The sequence below is a fragment of the Schistocerca serialis genome, chromosome 9, assembly GCF_023864345.2.
Source record: "Schistocerca serialis cubense isolate TAMUIC-IGC-003099 chromosome 9, iqSchSeri2.2, whole genome shotgun sequence".
In the NCBI taxonomy this organism is placed as follows: domain Eukaryota; kingdom Metazoa; phylum Arthropoda; class Insecta; order Orthoptera; family Acrididae; genus Schistocerca; species Schistocerca serialis.
Genome location: NC_064646.1, coordinates 43,514,357 through 43,535,822, shown reverse-complemented (window position 1 = coordinate 43,535,822; position 21,466 = coordinate 43,514,357). Strand labels below are relative to the sequence as shown.

At 38.2% G+C, this 21,466-nt stretch overlaps 1 protein-coding gene across 1 annotated transcript in view; it reads left to right on the top strand.

The window, feature by feature from the left end:
- The window catches only part of LOC126418640 (myotubularin-related protein 3), a 170,051-nt gene that overhangs the window by 114,518 nt on the left and 34,067 nt on the right, over nt 1-21,466 (top strand).

Genomic DNA, 21,466 nt, shown 5'->3' with positions numbered 1-21,466 from the left:
CTGAACACACATAAAATTGCCACAGCAATGAAATTCGTAAGAGCTGTGCTACACCACTGTCATCAACTTTCACTCACTCTCCTAGAACAAACTGATCATTGATGGGAAAAAGTGGAGATATTGCACTAATCATCACTGCTATTACGAGAAATGACTTTATGAACAACATTTTGCTGGCAAAATTTGTTTAATATGCAGCAGTATCTCGATTTACCGTAATACAAGTTATATTAACCACAATTTAAGTAAGCGTCAAAAATTCTCAAAAATATACCATTAATCTTGCAGAAAGTTACTCATATTAGGGCAGAAGGATTTAATGAACGAGATGACTGCTACTGACACTATAATACGAAGTTTGCAGGGCACTCATAACCTTCGAAAACTGCACTGTATGTCGTGACATGTGTGTTTGTACAGTCAGTGAAGTGGTGCTGACAGTACATTTAGTTTGGTTGTAAAATGTAGTAATTTAGAATTTGGGATAGATTTATCTGCACGTGGAGACTTCTGAACATAGGAAACACTCGAAAGTCAAATGTTTAAAATTTTTATGTAGCTAATTTGATGATATCTTCTACAAGTGTGCCAAAGATGTTGTAGCTTTAGTTATTCCACTCTAAATAGTAAAAACCACAAACATTAATAAAGTCCATTGTATTACAGGAAAACTTCTTAATAGTATTCAAAACGTAGTTTTTAACTACAGCAACTTGTCCAACCTTTTTCTCACTATAAGAAGTATGATGGCCAGTTCCAGTTTTTCCATGAATTAGTTTTTTACAGTTAGACACTTCCACACATTCCTACAAAACTGTTTGACTGTGGCAAGACAATCGACAGTGCTCTTTTACATCCAAAATATCACAGATGAGTATCAGAGTTGGTTTCAAATAACACAGTTACTGGGCACAGAAAGATGACATATAAAAATGCACATAAATGAATTTAGTTAACATTGAGCAGTTAATACAACATTGTTGTTGTTGCGGTCTTCAGTGCAGAGACTGGTTTGACGCAGCTCTCCATGCTACTCTATCCTGTGCAAGTGTCTTCATCTCTGAGTGACCACTGCAACCTACATCCTTCTGTATCTGCTTAGTGTATTCATCTCTTGGTCTCCCTCTATGATTTTTACCCTCCACGCTGCCCTCCAATACTATATTTGTGATCCCTTGATGCCTCAGAACATGTCCTACCAACTGATCCCTTCTTCTAATCAAGTTGTGCCACAAATTCCTCTTCTCCCCAATTCTATTCAGGACTTCCTCATTAGTTATGTGATCTACCCATCTAATCTTCAGCATTCTTCTGTAGCACTACATTTCAAAAGCTTCTATTCTCTTCTTGTCTAAACTATTTATCGTTCACGTTTCACTTCCATACATGGCTACACTCCATACAAATACTTCGAGAAAATGAATACAATATACAAACAAAATATAAACTAACAGTTATCTGGAAGCACTGCACTGTTAATGTTTAAGTGTGAATTAAACTTTGACCAGAGAGATTCAGAACATGAAAAATTACAAGATGTTAAAAAGTGATGCATAGGCAGCAGACTTTCCAAGTGATGTTAGTAGTGCGATTACTGGACACAGACTTTTTACGTAGGTATTACTGTCACGATATCTGAGCCCAGACTTTCATGGACACTGTGCATGGTGATGGCTAACAACAGCGTTTCACATAGATGTTACTGTAATGATTTCCAAGCCAGGACTCTCCCTTTCAGGGGGGTGTGCTATATAATAGCTGTCATACGAACGGTTTGTGATTTTGGAAATTTCATTTTGGTTTGAAAAATGGCTAGGTTAGATTTTGCCAATTTGAATGGGCTATATGGTACAACAGCGAGCTGGTTTATAAACGTATGTTAGTTTAGGAAGACACAAAGGATAAAGGAAGCATTCCGTACATTTGTGTTGGTAATAACCCATTTATGAATATGGGTCCCATCTTTATATTTATGATCCCTGATGCAAATTCTCAATGGCTTAATTAATTGGGGAAAGGTGTGATCTTATTCAGAAAAAGACAGAACAAAAGTACAGTAGTAAAATCTGGAATGTAACAGGCATAATGGTACAGATTGTAAAAGTAACTTTAGGTTATTTGAATTTTGATTGGTTATTTCATAAGTTTATTAGTTTCACAAATATTGAAATCGCTTATTCAAAGGTCATAATTCCAGTGTTTCTAATAGTTGTCAGCATGCTCAACTCGACTGTTCAGCTCAGTCAAAGTTCCATATTACATACTGCAGTAAAGTTTTCAGTTATTAACAATTTGTAATTAAGACAGTTTTCATCAAAATTACTGACAGTAATGAAATCAGAATGATGAAAAGAAAAGTCAGAATAATGAATTTAAGTGAGGCAATGTTGGATTCAATTTTTGATAAATTCAGGTACATATTACTTATGTATTTCATAGGTACTCAAATAAAAACTTAAAAATGAGTAAAAATAATTATTAATAGGCGTGCAATACAAACAGATGGGACGTTAAAGTGTGCTCTGTTTCAAGCACATCTTCCACTTGAGGCAACTGACTCTGTGAACAATGGCAGCCAGTTTTCCTGTATGTTGTAACGCTAATTCAGGCTGTAAAGGTTTCAGAACAAATATTTGAAAAAGATATTTTAATTGTGATTTCCAGAAAAATTATCTTCATATATACTTAAGTATTCTTCTTTTAGTAGCATACACCAGAGCCTCAACAATATAGGGAACTGCACCGTAGATGTGACCACAATGGAGGTTTATCTGTGGAGAGGTCAGACAAACATGGGTTCTGAAGAGGAGCAGCAGCCTTTCCAGTAGTTGCAGATGCAATGGTCTGGATGATTGCCTGGTCTTGCCTCTTAACATTAGCTAACATGGCATTGCCAAGATGGTACTGCGAAAGGCTAAAATAACGGAGAAAGTGGCATGTATCATTCCATACCCCTAACCCCACCCCCATCCCACGAATGTGCAGCTCTAGTGTATGGCTTGATGATGATAGCGTATTTTTGGCTAAACTGTTCCAGAGATAAAATAGTCCTGCATTCAGATCTCTGGGCAGGGACTGATCAGGAGGGTGTCATCATCAGAAAAAATACATGTTTTACAGGTCAGAGAATGGTAGATCATTTACTTGGTTAGGGGAATCGACAGGTTGAAGTTACATATAGTGGTAATTGGTGAAGTGCAGTGGCAGGATCGACAGCACTTCTTGTCAGCTAAATACAGGGTTATACATACAAAATCAGATAGAGTTAATGCAGGAATAGGTCTAATAGTAATAAGAAAAGAGAGACTAAGAAGGTAGGTAATCAGGTAAACCTCTATAAAGCGCATTATCGTAGCTAAGATAAATGTAAAGCCAACACCCACAACAATAGCAAAAGTTTATATGCCAGCTAGCTGTGAAAAAATTGAAAGAATTCAGTTACTTGGGTAGCTAAAGGAGCCAATAATTTGTGATCGACAGTAGGAAAAGGAAGAGAGATAGAATAATAGTAGAAAATATGGACTGGGGGAAAGGAATGAAAGGGCTCCCACATGTGTTAGAATTTGCACAGAAGATAGTTTAATTCTTGCTGACATGTGGTTCAAGAATCGTGAGAAAGTTGTGTAGTAGAAGATACTAGGCTCACTAAAAGATTTCAGACTGATGACACGGTAAGAAAGATTTTGAAACTAGCTTTTAAACTGCAGAAAATTTCCAGGGGCAATGTAGACTCTGGCCATAATTTATTGTTTATGTACTACAGATTAAAACTGTGGAAAGGTAGGAAATTGAGATGGGACCTAGACAGATTGAAAGAACCTGAGATAGTTAAGGTTTTAGAAGGAGCATTAGACAATAATTGAGTGAAACGGGGGAAAGGAAGACGCCATAAGACAAATGAGTAGCTATGATAGATGAATTATTGAAGGCAACAGAACATCAAATTGGTGAAAAGATGAGGCCCAGTAATAATCTATGGATAATGCTTGAGATATTGAATTTAATTGATGAAAGATAAAATACAAAAATGAAACAGGGAAAAGGGAGTATAGATATTTAACCAATTAGGTTGACAAAAAAAAAATAGTAAAGCAGGAATGGCTAGATGAGAAGTGCAAGAATGTAGAAGAATGTATAACTAGGGGATGCTGACTGTAAGAAAGTAAAAGTAGCCTTTGGAGGAAGAGAAGCAACTGTATGGATACCAAGAGATCAGATAGCAAACCAGTTCTAAGCAAAGAAGGGAAAGCTGAAAGATAGAAGCAATTAAAGAAGGGGTGTACAAAGGAAATAGGAAGCAGATGAAGATGAGTTGAAAGATAAACTACACCAAGAATAATTTGACAAAGCACTGAAAGACTTGAGTTGAAATAAGGCCCCTTGAGCAGAGGACATTGTCTCCGAATTAAAGAGGTTGTTGGGACAAAACTAGTCCTCCTGGTGTGTAAGATAAGAGAAATTCGAAATATCCTCAGACATAAATATGAATATAATAACACCAGTTCCAAAGAAGACAGGCACTGAGAGGTGTGAATGTGCTGTATCATCAGTTTAATAAATCATGTCTGGATGATAGTGACACAAATTATTTACAGAAGAATGGATAAACTCGTTTAAGTCAACCTTGAGGAAAGTCAGTTTGGAGAAATGTAAATTGTGATGCAGTACTGACCCTACCAGTTATTTTAGAAGACAGGTTATAAAAAGGCCAACCCATGTTATAAAAAGGCCAACCCATGTTTATAGCATTTGTAGACTCGGAAAAAGATTTGACTGTGTTGATTGGAATACACACCTTGAAATTCTGAAGGTAGTGTGTTGTTTCTCCTTGTGACTAATAATGGTTGTTTAGGTTCTGTCACTTTTTGGTAGCTTGCGCAAGTTCTACCTTGAATTCCTTTCAATTACAGTCACATTCTGACAATTTCCTGATGATGTGCATTTGCTTATCAAAGCCACTGGTTACTGTTTATGGCTCTTCTCCAATGCTGTTGGTGTCAAGACTGGAAGAAAGTTCTAAATTCACCCAGCAGCTACAAAATTATAGTTAAACATGCTCACAAAACTGTTGTATTTTAAATCGTCTTGAACAGTCTTACAGTATACTGCAACAGATCTCGAATTGCCAAGTCGTTACATCAACACGTATCTAAATGTATTTTTCACATCTAGAGGCCAAAGTTCAACTCAGTATTGAATGAACAAATCATTTTTCAGTCCTCTTTCGTTTTTATAAAACTTTGTCTTCTTCCCTGAGATGTCCAAAACACATACAAGTAGTGGTGGCATGGCACATTTTTGCATATAAACTTGTTACTAAGCCACTTATGCTATTACATAACCATCTTTTTTCTGACATCAAGAAATAGTGGAACTTCTGGACAAGCTACAGGTTGCACCTCAGTAGCAGAAATAAAATACGAGGTGTGAAAGCTAATTCACAACTTGTACAGAAACCAGACTACAGTAATGGAAGTCAAAGACTGAAGGACACAAAATGAAAGCAGTTGTTGAGAACAGAGTGAGACAGGTTCGTAGCCTATCCCCAATGTTATTCAATCTGTACAGTGAGCAAGCAGTAAAGGAAATCAAGGAGAAATTTGGAGAGGGAATTAAAGTTCAGGCAGAAGGAATAAACCTTTGATGGTTGCCAAGGACATTGAAATACTGTCAGAGATGACAAAGAACTTGGAAGAACAATTGAATGGAATGAATAGTATCTTGAAAAGAAGTTATAAGGTGATGAATTAAATCAGGTTGTACAAAAGGAATTAGATTAGGAAATGAGATTCTAATAGTAGTAGACGAGGTTTGCTGTTTGGCAGTAAAATAACAGGCCAAAGTATAGAACACAATATAAAATGCGGACTGGCTGTAGCATCAAAAGCGGTTTTGAGAAAGAGGAACTCGTTAACATCTAATATAAAGTTAAGTGTTAGGAAAAGCTTTCCTAAGGTATTTGTCCACAATGTAGTTTTATACTTAAGTGAAATGAGGACAGTAAGCAGTTCAATCAAAACTATATAAATGTAATGCTATGTAAGAATGCTGAAGATTATATAGGTAGATCAAATAACTTTTCATTGAGATACTGAATCAAACTAGGGAAAAATGGAATTTACGACACAACTTGATTACGAGAAGGGACAAGTTGATAGGACATATCCTGAGATGTGAAGGAATCATCAGTTTGTTAATGGAGGATTAGCATGGGGGTAAGAAGTGCACAGGGAGACCGAGGGATGAATACAGTAAGCAGATGAAATAGATATAGTGTGCAGCAATTAATCGGAGACAAAGAGGCTCGCACAGGACGGAGTAACATGGAGGATGGAGTAACGTGGAGAGCTGCATCAAACCAGTCTTCGGATTAAAGACCACAACACTATCATCATTGCCACCAGTGCATCCCCTCTAACCACAAAATAAGCATCAATGATACACCTCCAAGGGAACATTGTTTAAGAATGCTTCATAAGCATGCCCAACTCCTTCCATTGAGTCGAAAATTATACCCACAAACGTTCCTTTCTCTCTAAATTAGAGAATGAAATTTGTTGCAGTCAAATCTGGTGAATGTATGAGTGTTCTAATGTAATTTGGTACTTGTCAAGGAGTAATTTGGTCATGTTATGAGAAAGGGCCCCCCATGAACCATGGACCTTGCCGTTGGTGGGGAGGCTTGCGTGCCTCAGCGATACAGATAGCCGTACCGTAGGTGCAACCACAACGGAGGGGTATCTGTTGAGAGGCCAGACAAACGTGTGGTTCCTGAAGAGGGGCAGCAGCCTTTTCAGTAGTTGCAAGGGCAACAGTCTGGATGATTGACTGATCTGGCCTTGTAACAATAACCAAAACGGCCTTGCTGTGCTGGTACTGCGAACGGCTGAAAGCAAGGGGAAACTACAGCCGTAATTTTTCCTGAGGGCATGCAGCTTTACTGTATGATTACATGATGATGGCGTCCTCTTGGGTAAAATATTCCGGAGGTAAAATAGTCCCCCATTCGGATCTCCGGGCGGGGACTACTCAAGAGGATGTCGTTATCAGGAGAAAGAAAACTGGCATTCTACGGATCGGAGCATGGAATGTCAGATCCCATAATCGGGCAGGTAGGTTAGAAAATTTAAAAAGGGAAATGGATAGGTTGAAGTTAGATATAGTGGGAATTAGTGAAGTTCGGTGGCAGGAGGAACAAGACTTCTGGTCAGGTGACTACAGGGTTATAAACACAAAATCAAATAGGGGTAATGCAGGAGTAGGTTTAATAATGAATAGGAAAATAGGAATGCGGGTAAGCTACTACAAACAGCATAGTGAACGCATTATTGTGGCCAAGATAGATACGAAGCCCACACCTACTACGGTAGTACAAGTTTATATGCCAACTAGCTCTGCAGATGACGAAGAAATTGAAGAAATGTATGATGAAATAAAAGAAATTATTCAGATTGTGAAGGGAGACAAAAATTTAATAGTCATGGGTGACTGGAATTCGAGTGTAGGAAAAGGGAGAGAAGGAAACATAGTAGGTGAATATGGATTGGGGGACAGAAATGAAAGAGGAAGCCGCCTGGTAGAATTTTGCACAGAGCACAACATAATCATAACTAACACTTGGTTTAAGAATCATGAAAGAAGGTTGTATACATGGAAGAACCCTGGAGATACTAAAAGGTATCAGATAGATTATATAATTGTAAGACAGAGATTTAGGAACCAGGTTTTAAATTGTAAGACATTTCCAGGGGCAGATGTGGACTCTGACCACAATTTATTGGTTATGACCTGTAGATTAAAACTGAAGAAACTGCAAAAAGGTGGGAATTTAAGGAGATGGGACCTGGATAAACTGAAAGAACCAGAGGTTGTACAGAGATTCAGGGAGAGCATAAGGGAGCAATTGACAGGAATGGGGGAAATAAATACAGTAGAAGAAGAATGGGTAGCTTTGAGGGATGAAGTAGTGAAGGCAGCAGAGGATCAAGTAGGTAAAAAGACAAGGGCTAGTAGAAATCCTTGGGTAACAGAAGAAATATTGAATTTAATTGATGAAAGGAGAAAATATAAAAATGCAGTAAGTGAAACAGGCAAAAAGGAATACAAACGTCTCAAAAATGAGATCGACAGGAAGTGCAAATTGGCTAAGCAGGGATGACTAGAGGACAAATGTAAGGATGTAGAGGCCTATCTCACTAGGGGTAAGATAGATACCGCCTACAGGAAAATTAGAGAGACCTTTGGAGATAAGAGAACGGCTTGTATGAATATCAAGAGCTCAGATGGAAACCCAGTTCTAAGCAAAGAAGGGAAAGCAGAAAGGTGGAAGGAGTATATAGAGGGTCTATACAAGGGCGATGTACTTGAGGACAATATTATGGAAATGGAAGAGGATGTAGATGAAGATGAAATGGGAGATACGATACTGCGTGAAGAGTTTGACAGAGCACTGAAAGACCTGAGTCGAAACAAGGCCCCAGGAGTAGACAATATTCCATTGGAACTACTGATGGCCGTGGGAGAGCCAGTCCTGACAAAACTCTATCATCTGGTGAGCAAGATGTATGAAACAGGCGAAATACCCTCAGATTTCAAGAAGAATATAATAATTCCAATCCCAAAGAAAGCAGGTGTTGACAGATGTGAAAATTACCGAACTATCAGCTTAATACTGCAAAATACTAACGCGAATTCTTTACAGACGAATGGAAAAACTAGTAGAAGCCAACCTCGGGGAAGATCAGTTTGGATTCCGTAGAAACACTGGAACACGTGAGGCAATACTGACCTTACGACTTATCTTAGAAGAAAGATTAAGGAAAGGCAAACCTACGTTTCTAGCATTTGTAGACTTAGAGAAAGCTTTTGACAATGTTGATTGGAATACTCTCTTTCAAATTCTGAAGGTGGCAGGGGTAAAATACAGGGAGCAAAAGGCTATTTACAATTTGTACAGAAACCAGATGGCAGTTATAAGAGTCGAGGGACATGAAAGGGAAGCAGTGGTTGGGAAGGGAGTAAGACAGGGTTGTAGCCTCTCCCCGATGTTGTTCAATCTGTATATTGAGCAAGCAGTAAAGGAAACAAAAGAAAAATACGGGGTAGGTATTAAAATTCATGGAGAAGAAATAAAAACTTTGAAGTTCGCCGATGACATTGTAATTCTGTCAGAGACAGCAAAGGACTTGGAAGAGCAGTTGAATGGAATGGACAGTGTCTTGAAAGGAGGATATAAGATGAACATCAACCAAAGCAAAACAAGGATAATGGAATGTAGTCTAATTAAGTCGGGTGACGCTGAGGGAATTAGATTAGGAAATGAGGCACTTAAAGTAGTAAAGGAGTTTTGCTATTTGGGGAGCAAAATAACTGATGATGGTCGAAGTAGAGAGGATATAAAAAGTAGGCTGGCAATGGCAAGGAAAGCGTTTCTGAAGAAGAGAAATTTGTTAACATCCAGTATTGATTTAAGTGTCAGGAAGTCATTTCTGAAAGTATTCATATGGAGTGTAGCCATGTATGGAAGTGAAACATGGACGATAAATAGTTTGGACAAGAAGAGAATAGAAGCTTTCGAAATGTGGTGCTACAGAAGAATGCTGAAGATTAGATGGGTAGATCACATAACTAATGAGGAAGTATTGAATAGGATTGGGGAGAAGAGAAGTTTGTGGCACAACTTGACCAGAAGAAGGGATCGGTTGGTAGGACATGTTCTGAGGCATCAAGGGATCACCAATTTAGTATTGGAGGGCAGCGTGGAGGGTAAAAATCGTAGAGGGAGACCAAGAGATGAATACACTAAGCAGATTCAGAAGGATGTAGGTTGCAGTAGGTACTGGGAGATGAAAAAGCTTGCACAGGATAGAGTGGCATGGAGAGCTGCATCAAACCAGTCTCAGGACTGAAGACCACAACAACAACAACATGAGAAAGGGGAGTTGTTACCTCAGTGGGCTGAAGTGTATATCCTATAACAAATTGTTTGTGAAACCTTTGGTCAACAGTTCATATCTCCTGCCCGCCCTTTGGCTGTGCATGCCCTTGCAGTCAACGAAATTAAATCCCACCTTTGCGCACACACTCTACTCTCAACTGCATCTGCTTGCATCGACTGAAAATAGTCAGTTTACGACAAATACGCAAAGGAAGTAACTGTATGCACTGACAGTGGTACGTACTTGTCAAGCAAGTGATATGAATGTTTGTTAATGATTAAGTGGTGTCCAATTGAAGAGGAAAAAAAAAGATTTGCACTAGGCCATTGAGCAACATGAAATAATAATAATAATAATAATTATTATTATTATTATTATAATTATAATTATTATTATTATTATTATTACTATTATTACTATCTTCACTTTCTCAGACGTTAAGTCCGGTTAAAAATGGAGTGACGCGGACCTTGATCAAGCGTCACTTCCTTTTAACTGTACGGTATGTGTTATATTGCATTTAGGAACTTTCGGGTAATTGAACATGTATCAATAATTACGGATTTCTGTAGCTGTATATATATGTTTGGATGTAGCTGTATTGCATTGATGTACTGGTGGATATTGTGTGGTATGACTCCTGTAGTTGATAGTATAATTGGTATGATGTCAACTTTATCCTGATGCCACATGTCTTTGACTTCCTCAGCTAGTTGGATGTATTTTTCAATTTTTTCTCCTGTTTTCTTTTGTATATTTGTTGTATTGGGTATGGATATTTCGATTAGTTGTGTTAATTTCTTCTTTTTATTGGTGAGTATGATGTCAGGTTTGTTATGTGGCGTTGTTTTATCTGTTATAATGGTTCTGTTACAGTATAATTTGTATTCATCATTCTCCAGTACATTTTGTGGTGTATACTTGTATGTAGGAATGTGTTGTTTTGAAAGTTTATGTTGTAAGGCAAGCTGTTGATGTATTATTTTTGCGACATTGTCATGTCTTCTGGGGTATTCTGTATTTGCTAGTATTGTACATCCGCTTGTGATGTGATCTACTGTTTCTATTTGTTGTTTACAAAGTCTGCATTTATCCGTTGTGGTATTGGGATCTTTAATAATATGCTTGCTGTAATACCTGGTGTTTATTGTTTGATCCTGTATTGCAATCATGAATCCTTCTGTCTCACTGTATATATTGCCTTTTCTTAGCCATGTGTTGGATGCGTCTTGATCGATGTGTGGCTGTGTTCGATGATACGGGTGCTTGCCATGTAGTGTTTTCTTTTTCCAATTTACTTTCTTCATGTCTGTTGATGTTACGTGATCTAAAGGGTTGTAGAAGTGGTTATGAAATTGCAGTGGTGTAGCCGATGTATTTATATGAGTGATTGCCTTGTGTATTTTGCTAGTTTCTGCTCGTTCTAGAAAGAATTTTCTTAAATTGTCTACCTGTCCATAATGTAGGTTTTTTATGTCGATAAATCCCCTTCCTCCTTCCTTTCTGCTTAATGTGAATCTTTCTGTTGCTGAATGTATGTGATGTATTCTATATTTGTGGCATTGTGATCGTGTAAGTGTATAGAGTGCTTCTAGGTCTGTGTTACTCCATTTCACTACTCCAAATGAGTAGGTCAATATTGGTATGGCATAGGTATTTATAACTTTTGTCTTGTTTCTTGCTGTCAATTCTGTTTTCAGTATTTTTGTTAGTCTTTGTCTGTATTTTTCTTTTAGTTCTTCTTTGATATTTGTATTATCTATTCCTATTTTTGGTCTGTATCCTAGATATTTATAGGCATCCGTTTTTTCCATCGCTTCTATGCAGTCGCTGTGGTTATCCAATATGTAATCTTCTCGTTTAGTATGTTTTCCCTTGACTATGCTATTTTTCTTACATTTGTCTGTTCCAAAAGCCATACTTATATCATTGCTGAATCCTTCTGTTATCTTTAGTAATTGGTTGAGTTGTTGATTTGTTGCTGCCAGTAGTTTTAGATCATCCATGTATAGCAAATGTGTGATTTTGTGTGGGTATGTTCCAGTAATATTGTATCCATAATTTGTATTATTATTATTATTATTATTATTATTATTATTATTATTATTATTATTATTGACCATCTTCCGTAAGAGTCACACTGCCTAACATCATATGAGTACACCTTTCTCCTTGGACGTCGGTTCTCTGGTTAGCTTTATGTGGGTTCCTGGCCATGTCGGTATCCCTGGGAACGAAGCTGCAGATGCCGCGGCCAAGGTTGCGGTCCTCCAGCCTTGGACAGCTTCTTGTTGTGTCCCTTCATCAGATTGTAGCAGGGTCATTTGTCGGCGCATTTTATCACTGTGGCATGCCGATTGGGCTGCACTTACAGACAACAAGCTTCGGGCCTTGAAACCTCTTCCCGCGGCTTGGACGTCCTCCTCACGCCCTTCTCGGCGGGAGGAGGTAGTTTTGGCCCGGTTACGAATTGGACACTGCCGGTTCAGCCATCGCCATCTGCTGACGGCTGCGCCGGCGCCGTTCTGCCCATGTGGGCAATTGCTGACGGTCCGCCACATTTTAACATCCTGTCCGGATCTTAACACACTGCGTCTTGATCTTGGCCTGCCATGTACTCTAGATGCCATTTTAGCGGATGACCCACGAGCAGCTGCTCGCGTTCTTCATTTTATCAACTTGACAACCCTCTCTAAGGACATTTGATTATGCGTTTTTTTTTTTAATCCTATGCCTGTCAGTCTGTCTTTTATTGTGTTTTCCGTTTCGTTGCTGTTTTAAACTTGTGACTCGCGGTGCATTCCTAATGTAGTCTGGACGCTAATGAGCATTGAAGTTGAAGTTGTGCGCCCCAAAAAAAAAAAAAAAAAAAAACCTTTCTCCTTGGCATGTGGCTACAATTTGTTTACACATTTACTTCACTACTTGCATTTGATGTTAATAGGTAGTATACAGCTTTAAACAGTTTTAGAGAATGCAAATATAACTGTAGGAATAAATAGTACCTCTACTATTTGTGACTTGATGCTACTTTGATATGGAAATGAACAAATTATGCAGAAAAAAAAATTATACCCCCAAGAGAAGTAAAGATGCAGTATTCTATACTAATATTAAAAAGGAGAGAGATTTTTAGGAAAAATTCAAAGTTCTTGATGGATTTACTTTCAATTCTTACATAATACTCTAATGAAGGAGCAGATGGATGTGGCTTAGATATTTTCCTAAATGGCAACATGCTGGTTTCTGTTAAAGATTGCAAGAAAGTAAGTGCTCTGCTGTGCTGGGAAATTGTGTGGTTTAATTTTCTTCCTAGCAGTTATATTTATGGCTTATTAGTCTGTGAGAATATTACTCCACAATTGTACAAAACTTTGCAATGTTACCTATTTGCAGATTAAAACTGCAAAATAATGTCATCAGAGCATAGTACAGTCGCAGATCCGGCAGCTGGGGAGGCCCCTCTCACACACACCCTGTGCACCAGCAATCCCAGTCAATTTACCCATTCAGTTTAAGCAGGTTGGTGTTTTGTCTGTACTAACAGTAAAGAAGACTCAAGGTCAGGTATTCGGGTACATCGGAATTGATTTACAATCAGCGTTTCTCAAGTGGAAAGTTTTATGTTGCCCTTTTGAACTGGCATTTCAGAAAACTGTTTCATATTCTTACCATACTGTATCCAAAAAATAAATGTTGCATATTCTGAAGTTTTGTAATTGTATTGTGTACAAAAAATAAAAACTAACTCGGTGTGTGAAGTCGCGACAAGAAGCCAAAGTGTGCATCCCGACAGTTGTCGGGATACCCCATATTAGGAAATAAATGGCCAGTTCCGATGCATATTTAGCAATTGCTAGTAGTGTATATGTTACTTTACTGGTCCATGTATCACACTTGTGAAATCTTGCTTTAAAGTTGTTCACCAAATGTGGAAGCTGCTGCACACTGTTGTGGAATACATACGTATGTCTGCATTCAAATTTGTTCCAAAGGCTTATTTCATGTGAGTAGCAGTACACAAAATAAACTTTCTGACATGGTAATCACGAAATCCCGAACTTGCATACAGAATAGAAGTTACTGAATTATTGGTTGAATATAAGATAAAAGTTCTTACATGCTCGCCAAGTAATTTTGGCATGTTATTTATAAATTGCCTTCCCCTTGTTCAGTTATTATCAAAGTTATACATATATCTACAGATAGTTTATTAAGTGATCATCCTTATACAGGAAACCCAACAGTAAGTTTAGTATAATTTCGTCTATCATTACTTCTGTTTTTGTATCTGTGGTGTGCTTTGTTATGATACTTTCACTTTTAGCAAAGATAATTACTTGGAATTCAGTAACGTGAGACTATTTATATGTAACCAGCAGAGTAGTAACGCACCCACATCGAACCATCTGGGATGCCATTCATGTTATATACAAAAACTGAATCACTGTTCGAGCCAGACACACTCCTTGTTAAATATCAGATAACTATGTTGCAAGAAAAATTGTGCAACATGTTACATATGAGGAGTGGCTATAAAATAATGGGACTATTGCTGTAAAACATTTTATTTCAGAAACATATGAACAAAAACACAACATGTAGAAACACATCCATGAATCCTGTAAGTAAAACTTTAAATTATTACTATATCATAGAAAAGCAAACTGCCAGAACTGTTTCTAACCTATATATACAACATCCTAAATATAAGCAAAAATATGTGCAAGTTCCAGGCCGCTGAAGATTCTTTGCAAAGAATAAAGGTGGAATGCATATGGCAAGAAAACTGTGTTTAAATTGGTTGTAATTAGATGGTCCAAAAGTAAAAATTATCAACATACTGTAATACATATTTATTTATTGTCCCCTAAGGAGGTGGAAATGGTGCTGCATTATGTACCCTCCGCCACAGACTCAGAGAAACCTTGCAATGAATAGGTTTAGGTATACCTTAGTTATTGGAAGACTATGCTGAAGTGTTATAAGCCATTAAGGCAAACAACATTCACATTCCTTGTGTAGTACAAGGAAAGATGATAATGACAATAAAATTAAGTAGGGAGTAAGTCACAGAACATAAACTGTGTGTGCGTCTTTATTTTCGTATGCACAGACATTAAATGGGAAATTTCGAATATAAGAAAACTACAAGATGTGACAACAAATAAATGGCTTCACCTGCTGTGGGTGGAGCCTTTCATATTTTGGTGTCATGGTTTGGCAGTGGCTTGACCATCAAAGAGCAACTGCACTCCCCAAAAATGAAAACGAGACATGATGGTTTTGTGATAAATTAAATATATTGTAATTTTGACTGTCATGTTGAGTCTTCGAGGTGTCCGTAGTATGAAAAGTTGTGTTCCTCTCTAATTCAGGAGTCACTCTCATGATCTGTACACCCATTCAAGGAAATATATGTTTGTAAGAGGAAAGTAGTCAACACGCTTTTTCGTGATACAAGTAGAAGTTATCATCTTTTGCTCCAATACCAGTTGCAGTACATGAAGAAGTCAAGCCTTCCCTCAGCTGCAAACAGTATTTCAGAGGCACTGATTAACAAACAGGACCTCTACTTCGAGAGAATCCACTAAGGTGACCAGATTAAAATAAAAAGGTGCAGATATCAGATGAAATCGCAACTGCGAACAATGACTGCGATCAACTGTAGAGTGAAATGATGACAATCAAAATTCGTGCTGGCCTGGAACTCGAACCCAGACTTCCCGCTCATTGCGAGCGGTCGCCTTACCATTTGGCTATCCGTGCACAACTCACAGCCAGACCCAAACTTCCATATGTCGTCAATCATACGTCTACGATCTGTACTAGCACATCCACTATGTGTACAAATCAGACATCGTGTTTCAAAGTCACATGCCCGGTATCAGCAGATAAATACGATATTGCAGTGCCTTGAGTCGTGCACAGATAGCCAAATGGTAAGGTGACCGCTCGCGATAAGCGGGAAGTCTGGGTTCGAGTTCCAGGCCAGCACGAATTTTAATTGTCGTCATTTCACTCTACAGTTGATCACAGTCACTGTTCGCAATTGCGAATTCATCGGATGTGTTTTGTAATGGCTGTGGTTGCCGCAGTGCATCGTCATCAGTATGACACCAGCACTGCAATGTCGTAGAAAGATAATGATGTCAAAATTACTTCAGGTGACAGATCTCGTGAAGTGTTCTGACTCAGCTTCAACTTCAAGGAGTGAGCCAGCAGCTACATAAAATCCTAAACCAGCAAGAGAGATATTTCAATTCATTCATCACAGGGCAGCCATATTTTGCTGTCAGATACAGTGTTGAATGCCAGTTTTTAACTGTCCAATATAAACCTATCAATTATCTGTTGACAGAAACTGAAAAGTGAGCTCTCTGCTGAAAGTGACCTTTCTGTTCTTTTGCTGTGTGCTCTTACTGTTGCAAATCTTATTGATATGTAGGCAGTGTGTGTGCTCTACGGGTCACTGTATGACACCTGATGGAGAGCTAGGTGCATGTTGCACCAGATTAGTTTCACCCGCTTCCTTTGTTCCATTTGTGGATGTAATGCAGGAATAAAACTTGTGTATATGCTTCTGCATAAGCCTGTATATTACTGATTTTATCTTCAGTCTTTTATGTGTGACGGAGGAAGTAATAGAAGTGATTCTGTAATGAAGGGTGCAGCTCCTCTTTGTATCTTGTTCTTCTTCCTTCTCCTCCTCCTCCTCAACTGTCTTTTCTTTTTGTTCTTCATCCTGCTTCCCCCTCCCTTCCTCCCCCTCATCTGTCTCTTCTGTTAGTCCTCCTTGGTAAGCATCCCAGATAAACAAACAATACTCTGGAATGTGTCAAACAAGGGTCTCGTAGGCAACTTATTGTTTGTTGATTACATCTTGCATCTCACACCTAATGCCACTTCCTTAGGATTCGTCCAGTAAATTTGAATCTGCCTTCACACAGCTGTCGGCCGCGGTGGTCTTGCGGTTCTAGGTGCTGCAGTCAGGAACCGCGGGACTGCTACGGTCGCAGGTTCGAATCCTGCCTCGGGCATGGATGTGTGTGATGTCCTTATGTTAGTTAGGTTTAAGTAGTTCTAAGTTCTAGAGGACTGATGACCTAAGATGTTAAGTCCCATAGTGCTCAGAGCCATTCACACAGCTATATTTATGCCATCACTCCACACTGAGTGTGCACAGAGACAGACTCTTACTCTAGGTACTGCACCTCCATGATCAGTGGTTGATTCCATAGTTGAGTAGTATTGGTTTTTTTTTCCCCCTGCATTGCATTGCATTGCGTTGCATTAATTTATTTATGTTGTGGGATAACTGGCAGTCACTAAAAAATTAGAGCTACAAATGTGAAACTCTGTGACCATGTCTGTCTTCCTCAACGTATTTGCCCTTTGATGCAATACATTTATCCCAGTGATGGATGGCTCAGCATAAACTACAATTATAGGAGTCTGCATTTTGACTGTCGAGAAACATTCTGCCTCATAAACCGCTTTGTCATCTTTTTGGAAATGTGTGCCACTAAATCTGAGGAAAGAGGAAGCAGTTGCTGGGTGCCATTGCAGGACAGTACAGAGGTTGGGTTAAAATGTGATAAGTCTGGGTGCCCAGAGGAGCAACAGCACGTGTGACTGGTAGTGCCACGTCTTGTCGTGTCGTGTGCGTGACAGGCTGGGAAGCTGCCGTGCATTGAAAACACTCCTTGGACAGCTTCTTGTGACAATAGAAATTTGTTATTTATCCAACACTGACAGACTTGCATTGGAAATTAATGGTGGACTAGAATGAAAGGGGATGGTGATGAAGAAGGGAATGTGTTTCAAATATGTAGTGATAAGAGATCGAGTTTACTGTAAAAAGAAGAGAAAAAAATATTCAGATTAAAAAACAGACGACAATACAAAACATACAAGATTTCCACTATATACATAGAGTCAGTGCAGATTTTCATTTCATGATGTTGACAGTGGTCTTAAGTCATTTATGGGCAATGATAGATGTCCAGTTAAAAAGTGGATCTTAGACTTCAAGGAAAAAAATTGTGAGCAGTGCAGTTATTGATAACAACTCATTAATGCTAATGAAATGATTAGCAGAAATATCTCTGTTGACATATGTTGCTACTGCAACTAACTTAACAGGTATGCCAACATATTGTGATGAATTTATTTGAAGTACCTACGTACAATCGCGCAGTGATCAATTGCAAACAAAATATTTAATGTGCATTGCACATGCTTACACTCTTCACAGAGTCTTAGATGGGCATTGGTAGGCCATAATTCAAAGAGAAAATAAAACTATCTCAGCTTGGTTCTTGTCTTGATGGGAAGTGTTCCCAATACAATTAGTTGAGATACCAATAAAAATTAGTATAAAACTCCAACCTACCATGGATTAGTCACAATGCCTGATACTGGTTACATTTTGGTTGGAATAAGTGTAGAATTGTTCTTTCATCCTTCAGTACTTCTAGAACAAAATATGTACAGTTACTTCATCTACTCAAGTAAATACACAGATAGCTAATTGCAAAAAGGTTAATACTTCATAATGCAATAACTGTTACGAAATACTTCAGTTACAGAACAACAACAGTGACAGTGCAAATTTATCTTTCAGGTAATACATCAGTTTTCGTATAGTGCTCTATTAAACATATTTACTAAGTTGTCACCTTATTAAATAACTACAAAAATGCTGTCTCTTACAGTTCAGGCCTTTCGGAATGCTTGTAAACGGAGGACACACACATTTTAAAAAGTCTGACCTTAAAAACTAATTTCAACCAGTGCCCAAATACCACCACCTAGTGGCTAGAGACATTGGTCATGTGTGTACGAGTTGTGCTTGTCTGTATCTGTGCTGTTTTCTACTTCGGAAGAAGGCCCATTGGCTGAAAGCTTAAATGTATAGCAGTCTTTTTGTTGTGCTTGTCTGCAGCTCACTGTCTCCTATATATGGTGAGTAGCAATCTATCCTCATCATAGTATTGTTGTTAGTCCGTCCTAGACATTTTCATTGAAAATGTTGTGTAATAGATTTCTTATGAGAGAGAGAATGACTAGAGCAGCAGTGGTCAGTTAATGATATTGTAGTATGTAGTCAGATAGAAACTCAGGTAATTACATTGAAAAATCCTCAATAGTTGAATATAAGCAAAACTGTAACTCGAATAAAGTAATTCGTGATAGACAGAGTGTGGTAGCAGGGGGTGGTAGCATTGACACTGGTGTGTAGCTGGGTGTGCTCAACGTGACTCTGCAAAGGTGGCAGAACAGCACAGTGCAGTGAGCGCATGGCACTCAATAAGGAACAGTGATCAGCTGCCTGTACCACTCAACTTGTTGAAACCTTACTGACAAAGTTATTTCAGTCAATGTATAGTATTAACGCATTAATTGCCATGATCCCCATTTGGGGATTTGTAATGGAAATTTTTCATTTTTCATTATACTGGCAATTGTTACTATATTTTTCATGGTTATCTAGACTTTTGTGAAGCTTTTGCACTGATAGTCAGTTTTTAAAGAAGTGAACTGTACAGAATTATTTGTGTGAAGAAATAAAAGTTTTTCAGAGTTACAAGAGTTGAACATTTTCAAAACAGCATGAGTTATTTTATTAAGTAAATAATTTCTTCTGTGTAGTGGCATTTTCTGAAATAGTTTTAGAATATGTTTATTGATTGTTTATTTCCGGCGTTTATTTTGCTTTCCCTTGATGGTGCTCTGACTTTCGCCCCGCGTTTGTGGCTCATGGTGTGTCCTGCCTGAAACAACATTTTGTTTTTCTTTTCTCCACAAGAGTGAGTCCCTATAAAGCACTTTCTGTTAGGGAAATTGAAGAAATTGTAAATGACCCAAATTCTTGGTGTTCTCTGGTGATGAGTGTTAAGTGAATAAGACCTTTGACGTCAAGCTCCCTCCAGATCGCATAGGTAAGATGTCTGACTGTGATGGTATCGACAAAAATCTATTGAGAAATGATTCCAGAGCTGATGTCCCAGGTAGCTTGGAATATCGTATTAATGAAGAAAGGTAGGACGAGAAAAATGAAAGCTAATATCACTTCTAGTTGAACAGCTAAACAAGAATCTTACTGTAAAACCTACCCTGACGTAGCAGATATTGAACACCATAAAGCCATTTGGTAGTGCCACTGGAAGTAAAGTCTGTAGTTGATTGCTTTGAAGAGATTTTTGATGAACGAGTACTGGACTCAAATGCCCTTGAAAGTGCCGTGTATGCTACACAGAACAATAATCATACCTTTGATCCAATGAATGTATAAAACAGTTCTTAGACATACTGGTCTTCATTGGATAGCATGGTCTCCCACAGGAACAGTTATATTGGAATGAAGATGAGGACTTGGATGTGTGTACGACACTGTATGATTCGCAACAGGTATCTGAAAATCAGGTGCCACCTTCACTTCAATGATAATGCACATCTCAACAGAAAGGGATAAATTTCTCAGAATCTTTCTCATGATGGTCTTGCTGAATAAGAATTTCATCAAATTTTAGATTTTTGACAGACTGAGCATTGATGAGAAAATGGTTCAATATTATGGACACTATTATCTAAAACAATTCATTTGTGGGAAACGAATCAGATACAGATTCAAATAATGGGTCGTATACTGTTCCTGCCATCTACTGGTTCACAAATCAAAATATTCTGCTGCTCCTCATCCAAAATGGGGAAGATGTCCATAGTACCCGAAGGCATCCATGCCACTTGTTCCAGTTGAATTCAGGACTTTTCGAACCAGACACTCGATTGAATGCATCACATTGGAGAAAGAAAGAGAATGTGAAATTAAAAATGCAAGGAAGCAGTGTGCTGTGTGCAGTGTGGGGCTCTGTATCGAATGCTTTGTTTCCTGGCACAAAAGAAAAGAAACTGTAAAAAGAGAGTGGATTATGCCATGATCCCCATTGGGGATCGACTAAAATGTAGCATTTATCACGAGGATTTTTTTTCTCCGCCCCCCCCCCCCCCCCCCCCCCCAGTCTCTATGTCAATTAGGCAACCCAGAAATAAATGTAGATTGTAGGAAAAAGAGTTAGACAATTAATAGGTTAAAGAAACATTGTAGTTGTTCTCATTCCCATAAGAGTGGACTCATATCCCAAGGAATAGGATCCTATGACTGCATTCAGCTTTCAAATGTCATAAGTAATTTGTGTTGTAACTATGAAAATTTTCTGTCAAGAGTGAATATTTTTTGTCAAGAGCAGTGCTATTGGAGCAAGAGCTTTGTTCTCTGTACTGTATCATATTTTGTTGATTCACAACACCTTTGTATCATCTGTTACTAATGATGATCTCCCCATTTTACCACTCATAACAAATCCTCTCTGTTGTCTTTGTTAAATGCAACAATTGGGCTATTGCCAGTGACTTTCTGTAAAGAGTCCCAGTTGTAAAACAATAACTTCAGAGTTTAGTTTTAAACTCTTTATTGTATATCTGTTGTATTTTTATTGTATATCTAGCCAGATTCTTGTATGTAA